This window comes from Nothoprocta perdicaria, unplaced genomic scaffold (assembly GCF_003342845.1).
Source record: "Nothoprocta perdicaria isolate Ctin4 unplaced genomic scaffold, notPer1 scaffold_160, whole genome shotgun sequence".
Lineage (NCBI taxonomy): Eukaryota > Metazoa > Chordata > Aves > Tinamiformes > Tinamidae > Nothoprocta > Nothoprocta perdicaria.
In genome coordinates, this window is record NW_020454761.1 from 365,805 (window position 1) to 376,025 (window position 10,221).

General features: G+C 43.8%; 1 long non-coding RNA gene across 1 annotated transcript; it reads left to right on the top strand.

Moving 5' to 3' along the window:
- Positions 1–436: 436 nt before the first annotated feature.
- On the top strand, positions 437–5,464 carry LOC112944148. Its single transcript, XR_003248719.1, has 3 exons — positions 437–481; positions 4,206–4,329; positions 4,515–5,464. It is a non-coding gene; the product is annotated as an uncharacterized LOC112944148 (long non-coding RNA).
- The last annotated feature ends 4,757 nt before the right edge of the window (positions 5,465–10,221 follow it).

Here is a 10,221-nt window from a genome sequence, read left to right on the forward strand (position 1 = left end):
TTGTGTTTTCAATGAATTTGGCTATTCCACTGCAGTCAAAACAAGAACGTATTTCTTCTGCTAGTTTTTGCTTCCTAGTTTAGTACTGTGGGGCAGCACATGGAGAGCCACAAACTTCCTGAAAGCCCTTGTGGAATCAAACTGCTGTAGAGCAGTGCCTCGGTGTTACAGCTTTCTTCTTGCACTTGTAGAGCTCCTTTCCCCTTACAGGTGATCATACAGCTGCCCAGGTGGTGATTGCGAGGCTGGACGCAGGCTTGAGGTCAGCGCAGCTGCTTCCCTGGGTTTACAGCTGCTCCTGCCAATTGTAGGTCGCGTTGCTGAACTCGGGGGAAATTTCACAGAGGTGAAAATTGCCTCTAGTGGAGCTGCCTGCGGGGACCAGGGCGGCCTGGAGAGAGGGGAGACTGGAGCAGCTGTGGGAGTGAGCGCTCGCTGCCAGCATTTGTGAGCACTTTGCCTGAAGGAGGGCGAGGCAGAGGTAAAGCCGACCTCGCTTCACTGGGAAGGGTGCATGGCAAACACTGGGAAGGGTGCATGGCAAACACTGGGAAGGGTGCATGGCAAATGCTGCCCAAGCTTTCCCCGAGGGAGGCGTTTCTTGGGGGAATTTGCAGGGAGCCATTTCTGTACAAGACTGCTTTTAGATCAGAAATCGGCTGTATCTCACCCATAGGACAGGAAAAAATGGCTCTRGTAGTTTAGAATCCTTGACTATCCTTGACTGAAATTAGTTATCTATGATCTGCTTGGGAAACAGGGAAATCGATCACTACGTGACAGATCCTGGGATGTGCTTGTTACCTCCAGCATGTATTTCACTGCATTAAACTGCTTTCAAAACAGCAGGAAATAAAGTCCCCCACTGAGGTCTAAAATGTTTAGTCTGCAAATATCCTCTAGCTCAATTTTCTTTAGAATATAAGTGTGATCCAATGAGAGCTAGACCTTAACAGAGGAAGGTCTGAAGCACAAACATGATACATAAGCACGTACAAGCTATGCATATCCACAGATTTTGCATCTAAGTCCTTCTACTTCTTTTTAATTAGCTCAGTATTACAGAACTGAACGTGGTTGCAAGAGGTAAGTAGGTCAGTGTATCTGGCTTGCGGAGGAGCCACGAGGGTGAATTTTTGCAGACCTGTTCAGTCCTGGAGCCCGTGCACAAGCTGTGATTTCCCAAGCCATTAAAAGAKGAGGTGTGTAAATGGGCTCACTTGTTTCAGGGCTCTCCTGGGACCACAGGCTGTAGCACCTCTGTAGACTGTAGACGTGGGGCTAATGGTGCAGAGAGGACCTCCCAAACAGTGTCTCAAATAGATGAGCCAGGACGGCTGCTGTGGAGTCCATCTGCAGCTGGAAAAGGGGCAAAGCTGCTCCACAGTGGCCTGCATAAACTAGGATATGAGAGAGCTAATGATACCTGGTCCAGTTATCTAATAATACATCGTTCTGTTTTCCATAGTGATATGCACTTACGTGCCCATCGAGAAAATAATTTAATTTAGTCCTTTGTGGAATTCACTCCTCTCAGAAGTGCAGCGATCTGGCACTGTGCTTGCTTTACATCTCCCTTCCCTCTTCTTCCACTTGCGTGACGGTGCGTGGTGCCAATCCTTAACAACACCTGGGGAAAGCATCCTTGTTGTCTCAGAAAGCTTCCTTCTGCCAGGAAGGAAGGTTTCTTCTGTCTTTGTTTTAGAAGCTTGCCTKGGTCACGTTGTGTGAAAGATGCTGGGTGTGGAAAGTCAGTAGGAGATGAAGAAGTAAAAAAATGGGCAAACTTGCGGAATCTAGAAATGTCATTTGCAGCTAAATTCCTAGTAGCACTTGCAGTAGACATAAATTGTATAGTTTGGGGTAATTTGGTAGTATTCGAACATATATCTGAAAATTCCTAGTGTAAGGAATCCCAGCTTTATCTTTTGAATGAATACCTCCWGTACATGATATGTTGTACTTTGATTTTCTTTATTCAGATTTCTACAGAATCTGAATAACTGTTTTCACAAGTTATATAAATCATAGATTTAGAGTGGTTTTCTATTTTTATGTTTATTTCTACTTTCTGTGTTTATCATTCTGTACTTTTCTATATATGTGGTAATAATTCAGAAAGTTTGCTATCGTTCCTAGGCACCCTGAGCTAGGAGACTGGTTCCCCACTGTTTTTCTCCCAGTGTTAAATGTCTYGCTTTATAAAGAAATCCAGCAACCTAAGCCAAAACAGCACATTTTATGGCAAAGGTGATGATGGTTTAGTGAAACAGCAGACACACAGTTTCTATTTATTCTTTGCTTCATGGTATTTTTAAGTATTGCTACAGTGTTCTAGATTATCTGTATGTGGTTGACATCAAAACATTTAAGAATGTGGTTATAGYGTAGAGACCCTGTTGCGCTTTATCGCGCAGCATCTGAAGTGTCTCAGCAGGCTGGGACCCTCTGAGGTGCGAGACTTTCTTGATCTGCAGGCAAAAAGATTGGGCAGGTTGGCTCTGCTGTTGCGTTTTCCCTGTTTTCCCACTACTTCTGATGGTTTAATAACCACCCTTTCCAACCAGTTCTACTAATGCTTGGCAATGCCAGTATCACTGACAGATTTAATGACCAAGAGAGGTACCACTCCTAATTTGAAAGTTAGTTTCTGCGAAAAYGCCACAGAATAAAATGGTAGCTCCACACAAAACCTCAAAACCCCTCAAATTTGTACTTATTTATTACCTCTGATGCCCAAACTCTTCAGGCTGGTTTGTCTTTCATTGGCAATCTGTTGTTTTCCTTCATCTAGAGCCCTTGGGAGCTCTATAGGAGGCTTGGCATTCACTCACAAACCTAAACCATACTGACTAGTAGCCTCCACACATATCATAGTATGTGTGGAGGCTCATACTCATATTATAATTTTGCAGTTGTAACATGGAGTAGTGAAATATTTGCTAGCTACCACTTTGTTAGCTATTTTTAAAAAAGAAAATTCGTGTTTTGATGATCTTGTGCTTTAAAAGTAGGCATGGTTAAATCATTATTAACAATGAAAACAAATKGCAAGTTCTTTCACTGGAAAACTTAATTTGCAAAATCCCGGAGGCTGGTGGGGGTTGATCTTGTGCCGGGTGTTTAATTTGGCGCTTCTGATGCACATAGTGCTCTGATCCTAATGACTTTCAAAGGAGGGAGGAAATGAGTTGAGCTCCCCTGCTGCCAATCAGGACTCCCGCTTCTTGCAGGCAGTTGAGAGCACTGGAAAATGACAGCACATCCCTCATTCCAGGGAGAGCTCACAGCGGATTCTTACTCTGTTTCTTTGGGAACCTTTATTTTTTTGTTTCGTAGTCTTTCAAACCTGTGGTGTAGCCTTTCAACCTGGTGCTGGATCCTCAGCCCAGGCTGCTCTTGGTTCCTTCCCTGCTGTGGGAAGACTGGTTTGTCTGGGAGCAGATGGAGGGAAGGATGTGAAAGGGGAGGGAGACCCTCCTCGTGTCCCTGCTACATGTGGCATGGGAGTCCTGGTGGTGGGAAGAAAAGGGCAGATGGACTTTGGGTCTTCCCAACTCTCAGTGGAGCAAATACTCAGAGTGTAGCCCAAACACTTCCTATGGTTATACATTTTCCTGTAGAACATCACAAGAATGAGACTTATTTACAAAATTTACTGATATTCCACTTGTTTGCCTCTTGATTCATCCATCTTTTTTTTTTTTTTTTTTTTCTGTGAAATGATCCTCCTGATGCAACAACAGCAGAGAGTTGATTCATAGAGTTGACCTGAGCCGTGCAGACACCAACTGTGCATTAAAACGTGCCGGTACAGAGCTAAGATCGCCAGCCTTTCCGTGGGCCCCCGTGACAGGCTGTAAGAGCAGGGACTTGCATCGCTCCCCCAGCCCCGACGCAGCTCGGAGAGCTTAGAGAAGGGCTGGAGGAGGGCAGCGTGGTGGGGCAGTGTCGTGGGGCACGTTGTGCGTGTGCAGTGCCAGGCAGGGCGCTTGGGCACAACCACAGCCCAAGCGCCTGGARCAGGCTCSCCAGGGAGGTTGTGGAGTCTCCTCCTCTCTCTCAGGTGGGTCTTCAAAACCCKCCTGGATGCAGCCCTGTGCCACATGCTCTGGGTGTCYCTGCTGGAGCAGGRAGGTTGGACTAGATGATCTCTAGAGGTCCCTTCCAACCTCAACCATTCTGCGATTCTGTGRTTTTTCTAGCCATGACCTTGCCCTTGCTCCAGGAATCCAGCCAGCATCACTGCTGGATCCGATCGGACTGCAGGCACGCAGCACAGGGGTTGTCCTGCCCATAGCAAAGGCACTTAGCCCTTTCCTGAAAACGGTGAGTAAAAACGTGTCTTCCAAGGCAGTGCAGAATGGTGTCAGCTTCCTGCAGGCTTTGCCTTTGAAATGGTGCTGGTTTATATTTTCTGTTATCAGAACATCTTCTCCAGTGCAGTTCCATAATTTAACTCCTCAGGAATTGAGATTTCTGAACTGACACTTCACTTATATGTCTCCCTTTAGGATATGGTGTTTCCTGAGCCTTTAGTGAGCTGCAGCCCCATGGATCTGCAGARCACGCAGGAAAAGGACAAGGCTACTTGATGAGTCTCTGAGCATTTTACACACTGATGAAGTGCAGCAAACAAGCGCGGGACCCTGCAAATTCRCGATGCTGCTTCCAAGAAGCCTGTTGCTTTTGAATTTACTTTTTGCATGCTTTGTTGATATTAATTAACGCTAAAAGAGAAAAGGGCCTTTTATTTTTTTTTTTTTTCTGGAGCTCTTCCTGGCGTGAGAATTGCCCGAGAGTGCATTTGGACTCTGCCACTCCCAAACACAGAGCAGACTTCTGATGGGAGCAACTCCCATCRGGACTTGTTTGCCTTGGCCTGTGAGTTTGTCTGCTTGCTTCTCCTCTGCTGGTTTTCTCCCTGTCATTTATGATAGAAGCCAGTGTCACCAAGCCGTTGCCGCCGCTCTCTGTCCTTTCCGTGAGAATCACTTCCTCCRGGGCAGAGGGAGCAGCTTTCAAGGTCTCAGCTTTATCTTTGCGCTGCTTGTGCAGAGAGATAAAGCATGCTGGCAAGAGCAAAACAAGCCGTGTGTTCAGTAGGATGATCCTGGGCTTCAGCTCTAGTTCTGATGCTGGCTGTCTCACTCACACGCTTGTAAATGCATTTTGCTCCGAGAACAGCCCTAGTGAGAGGAACTGGAGTTCACATACGACGAAATTTCCCAGGCTGCAGTATGGAAAATCTCATCTGACCAGGGTGGAGATGATGCAGAATGAGTAATAGGAATAGGAGTCACCTGGAGGATGTGATAAGAGAAGGGTCCCTAAACGGTAGCAAAGTAAAAAGTATCTGGCTCTTGAACTCCTGATTCCCTGGGGCAATGTGCCTCGCAAGAAAATGTAGTTTTGTGTTGAATTGATAYAGTGACTTGAACTAGGCTGTTTTCAAATAAATACATTTTTATTTGTGAGTATCAGTATATGTTGTGTATTTTGAGTATCAGTGTATTTTTCCACTGATCACTTCTGATTKGTTCTGTTCATTTCTGTTTTGCAAGAGCGACGTGTCAACTGCATTCATATCAAGGAAAGTAGCGAAGCAAAATACAGGACTTGGAAGAGAAGTCCATTCTTCCCTTGTCATGAAGAGGCGCTAGCTGCATCTGACCCATCCCTTGATACAGATATTTTTCTGACCTGTCTTAAGTCTGTTACTGCAAGTCTCCTCTATGACAATGGTTTCCAGCCTCTTTGGGCTAGTGAGCCTCAGTGGTGGTGCAGAGGAGCTAAGTGCCTCCTCAGCAAGTTTGCAGGTGCTGCAAAATTGGGACAAGCAGCTGATACACCAGGGAGCTGGGCAGGYTGGAGGCATGGGCACACTGGAACCTCATGGAGTTCAAAGGGGAGCCCAGAGTCCTGCATGGAGGGACGAATAAGCTCTTTCACCAGTGCAAACCGAAACATGGTAAGTTTAACGGGAACATGAGGAGCAACTATTTTACTGTGAGGGTAGCAGAGCACTGGAACAGGTTGCCTGGAGAGGAGGTGGAATCTCCATCCTTGGAGATGTTCAAAAGCTGTCTGGACACAATCCTTGGGAACATTCCCTAGGCTTCAGCAGGGGGGGAATGGAATAGATGATGCCCGAGATCCCTTCTAACCTCAACCACACTGGGATTCTATGATTCCTAGACAGGGAAAATTATTTTATTGGTAACTGCCTTTTCCCACTTCTCYGCTTTTCATAGGCCCTTTAGAAGGAGTCCGCAGATCCCTGTGGTCATCTGAGTCATTTGTACAGTTGCAGTTGGTAAATTCTGGACTAAACATAACATCCCCAGTTATTTTTCTTGTTTTATTTAACTATCCTTGTTCTTTTCTCTCTGCTCTGCAATAGTCTGCCCTTAGAGACAGTGTGGTGGCCAGGGTGGCTGCACACTGAAGCTGTAACATCTGTAAGTGAAATGGAATGTTTTAGAGTCCAAAATAAAATTTATTTTAAGGTCTTTTATTTATTTTTGCAAAGGCATGATGACATGGGCACATATTTGTGACACTATCTGATCTCCCTATCCTTTCTGGTGAAACTGCTACATATCTACCCATTTCCTCTATTGTATTTGTGCAGGTGATAGTTTCTTCCTCAGTGTGCTCTTCATTTGCTCATGCTGAGTGGCAGCTTGTTTTAAATCTAAACAATTTCTCAAATCCTTTTTAATTCTACTTCTGTCCTTCAGAGCCCTTCCAGATGCTACCTACAGATTAAAAAGCATATTTGCTGCCTCGTTACCCCAAACAAGGCCTAAGAGAGTATCACACACTGCAGCCTTCCTGTTGGCAGTGAACCACTGAGAACCACTTTCTAGGTACAATTTTGTATTATGAAAGAGTAACAAACCATATATTAACTGAAGATACAGAGAATAGCCTAATTCTATCCTCCCCACAAAGGCCTTTTATTCTGTTGTGAGAGAAGAGTGACATAATATGTGCCTAATAAAATAACATTAGCTTTATTTATTTGTTTATTCATTTATTCTAATGCTCTGCAACCTTCTGGGTCCTTGCAAAGAGAGAGCTGATTTACTCTCAGGCTTCCTGTGATTTTATAGTCAGTGTGTCCATAAAATTACTGATCAGTCAGTGTGTACTTGTTCCCCAGAGAGGTATCCAAACTTTCTGCTGAATGGAAGTTTCAAAATTCAGTTCACTCTACATCTTACATGGAATTACCTAGTAATCTGCTTCAATTTGGTTTCCACAGCAGAAAACCAATGCCCTGTATTTTTACCGAAACTGAATTTTCCATCCATTATTTTGATGGATGGTTCCTGGCAAGCTTACTSGCAGTAATCAATGCCAAATACCGTGTGCTTTATTTAGTGAAGTGCAGTGGCAGTGATGACTGGGGTGGTCTGCTCTGGGAGAGTGTGAGGAGCCAGGGAGCAGAGCCCTGTCCCTAGACTGATCCTCCTGTTACGGGTGGAGCTTTAGGGAGTTCTAAATACATCAGCCCAAATTCCTTCCACATAATTTCAAGCATTTAAATGCTAACTCATTTCTCACTGCAGAGAATATAGAGAGTGCTTGGATGGCAATTTAGATGCCACAGTTGAATAAAGTAAGTTAGGCAGATGAATTTGGGCAACGGAGAGCAAGTAAATGCACTTTGAAGTCAATGATTTATGGCATGAATTGACTTAACCCCCTAGTAAAAGCACGGTGACCTTACTAAAAGTGGAAAGCACAGAGAGGAACGCTGTGTGTACTCCGTTTTAGCCAAGAATGGAATGGCTGTGACCATCCAGAATGTTAAGACCAAAAAAGAAAGGGTTGATCAGCCAAATAATTTAGGTCCTGTTCCAACTTGCACTAAAATTAATGGTGGGAGCTGCATTGAGTCTTGGTAGATGAAAGTACTCAGAAAGCACAAAGTCCTTTAGAATATTGTTCTTGCTGTTCAGAAGTTATGTTTAGTTTAAAATTTTTGAGCCTCTTCCTTAAAATGCTGGTTGCAGATCCTGAACTATGGATGACAAATCTGGGTTACAACTGAGCGACTATTAATGCAACCTTAGCCTGTTCCTCTCTTCCCCCAAAGCTATCATTTAAACTTCCTTTTGTACTCTGGCAAATATAACCTGCCAAGACAAGTGGATCTGTGTTTCACTTGGCTTATTTTTTATATAGATGTCTTACAGAGTTTCAAAGTCCATTTAGGAGAGAAATGAAGAGCAGAATCAGGCAGGTTGGACAGGGCCTCTGTGGATGTCTCTTTTTTTGGCCTGCTCCAAGCAGGTSTGGTATGAGCAGGTTGCTCATACACTTTCCCTTTGAATTTTGAGTATTTATAAGGATGGAGTATTTTGATCCACAGCCTTTTTAGACAGCCTTTCCCAGGGGTTGACCAGAACAGAGCCCTGTTGGCATCCCAAACCAGATGACATCCAAAAGCGAGCTCTGAAAGGCCTTGTTGTGATCTCAGTGGATGGACAAGCATCCTGAGTTGCTTGTAGAAACAGAGAGGTCTTCATGAGTGTAGAGAGAGTGTCTGTGGCATCGGTGCTCCGTGCTGATTCTTTGGATAGCATCAGCTGTGGTTTCRCTACAGCCCACACAGTGTGCTCTTGGCCTGGTGTTCTTGAAACCAAGAGAAAACCCAACTTCAACTTGCTCCCTGTCATCACCATGAAGCTTTTCAGGCTGTATCCTCTTAGGTAGGGTGCTACACTGCTTGCTTCTTAGGGCTGCTCACACAGGTCGGTGGGGCAGGTTGCTGGGAGGCCAGGACATGGTGGGAGTTGCTTCTCTCTGGTTTCAGCTGCCTCGTTTCCCGATGAGGGATTGAGGCTGCTGGGTTGTTTGTTTGATTGTTTTTTTCCTGCTACAGCCTTCTCAGGGTGCATCAATATGAACTTTGAGATCCACAAATCAAAGCAGTAAACAAACTGAAAGGAATAATCTACCATCTGATTATTTTTCTAAAACAACCTCTTGAATTTAGGGACTCCTCTAGGCCTTTTTAAAAAATATTAGAATTCTGCCATCACTAGTCTTGCTATGCAGCCTTACGCTGCCTAGGACAGTTGGAAACAACCTTTGTTTGGACCTCAAAACTCCAATGCGAATACCACTAATTAACTTTCGGTGTGCTGAAGTAGCAAGAGTATTAAAATAGGCTTACATATTGTTTCCCAGCTGACTGTATTGTTCAGTTGTCGTTAAGCTACCTATTTCTAGCAAAAATACCTTGGCTATGAGTAAGGGAAGTAATTTCTGTCTGCTTGGCCAGAAGTCCAGATGTTAATTTTTGTTAGTGTTTAAATTAAATAACAGCACCATTTTGTTCTTTTCCTTGGTATTCAGAATAAATTGATTACGTAAATGCAATTAAGACAAGCTTTTTCTCTCTTTTTATTGTGCAGGTTGGCAGTACCAATATTAGCCTGCTGCCTTCATGACTTGTTTATGAATATCTTACGTTGCTTTACAGTCAGTTAATAAAATTAAAGTTCCTGAACTGAAGGGGAAAAGCTTATTTATTTTTAGAATAATGGTCCAGATGTCCATAGCATAGAGATAACAGTCCTATTTTATCAAAGTACATCCTCAATAGAAGACACTTTGCAAAGCACGTCTTAATGGAAACAGTGTTTAATCTAGCTCCTGTCTCTGGATTTTATGTATGTGGCTGAGTTCTTGATCCAACACTGTTGAAGATGGTGGTTACGTATGATGTGGTATCCTTAGTTCCACAACTGAACTATTATGCCTTAAAAGACTAAAAAGAACAAAAAAGAAAAAGAAAAAAGAAAAAAAGAAAGAGAGAGGGAGAGAGAAAGAAAGCCAAATACTTCCCAACAGAAAAAGTTAGGAGCAATCCATCCCTCCAAGAGATTCATTTTACAGTTTTTACATGTTCTTCCAGCATCAGCATTCAATTAATAAACCTTTTATTTCTTTCTTTTATGTCTAGAAAGGTCTCACCCCTGCAGGGCTGCTGCCTCCCTCGCTTAATTGCAGTTTTTAGCTCTTTTCTCTCTGATTCTCTACATCTGCAGATGAAGAGCACTGCAAGTCTGGTTTGACATTAGGAGTCTGGAGGCTTGCTCAGGCTTTTACCAGGAGCATACTGCTGGTCCACACATTACTATTAAATGGCATTTATGTTAAGACACCCAACAGAAAAGGCACAGAAAACATATTTAGAGGAAT